Genomic DNA, 1034 nt, shown 5'->3' on the forward strand with positions numbered 1-1034 from the left:
GGGTTAGGGTTAGGGTTAGGGTTAGGGTTAGGGTTAGGGTTAGGGTTAGGGTTAGGGTTAGGGTTAGGGTTAGGGTTAGGGTTAGGGTTAGGGTTAGGGTTAGGGTTAGGGTTAGGGTTAGGGTTAGGGTTAGGGTTAGGGTTAGGGTTAGGGTTAGGGTTAGGGTTAGGGTTAGGGTTAGGGTTAGGGTTAGGGTTAGGGTTAGGGTTAGGGTTAGGGTTAGGGTTAGGGTTAGGGTTAGGGTTAGGGTTAGGGTTAGGGTTAGGGTTAGGGTTAGGGTTAGGGTTAGGGTTAGGGTTAGGGTTAGGGTTAGGGTTAGGGTTAGGGTTAGGGTTAGGGTTAGGGTTAGGGTTAGGGTTAGGGTTAGGGTTAGGGTTAGGGTTAGGGTTAGGGTTAGGGTTAGGGTTAGGGTTAGGGTTAGGGTTAGGGTTAGGGTTAGGGTTAGGGTTAGGGTTAGGGTTAGGGTTAGGGTTAGGGTTAGGGTTAGGGTTAGGGTTAGGGTTAGGGTTAGGGTTAGGGTTAGGGTTAGGGTTAGGGTTAGGGTTAGGGTTAGGGTTAGGGTTAGGGTTAGGGTTAGGGTTAGGGTTAGGGTTAGGGTTAGGGTTAGGGTTAGGGTTAGGGTTAGGGTTAGGGTTAGGGTTAGGGTTAGGGTTAGGGTTAGGGTTAGGGTTAGGGTTAGGGTTAGGGTTAGGGTTAGGGTTAGGGTTAGGGTTAGGGTTAGGGTTAGGGTTAGGGTTAGGGTTAGGGTTAGGGTTAGGGTTAGGGTTAGGGTTAGGGTTAGGGTTAGGGTTAGGGTTAGGGTTAGGGTTAGGGTTAGGGTTAGGGTTAGGGTTAGGGTTAGGGTTAGGGTTAGGGTTAGGGTTAGGGTTAGGGTTAGGGTTAGGGTTAGGGTTAGGGTTAGGGTTAGGGTTAGGGTTAGGGTTAGGGTTAGGGTTAGGGTTAGGGTTAGGGTTAGGGTTAGGGTTAGGGTTAGGGTTAGGGTTAGGGTTAGGGTTAGGGTTAGGGTTAGGGTTAGGGTTAGGGTTAGGGTTAGG

Source organism: Poecilia mexicana, unplaced genomic scaffold (genome assembly GCF_051168715.1).
Source record: "Poecilia mexicana isolate PSO_F unplaced genomic scaffold, ASM5116871v1 scaffold_1, whole genome shotgun sequence".
In the NCBI taxonomy this organism is placed as follows: domain Eukaryota; kingdom Metazoa; phylum Chordata; class Actinopteri; order Cyprinodontiformes; family Poeciliidae; genus Poecilia; species Poecilia mexicana.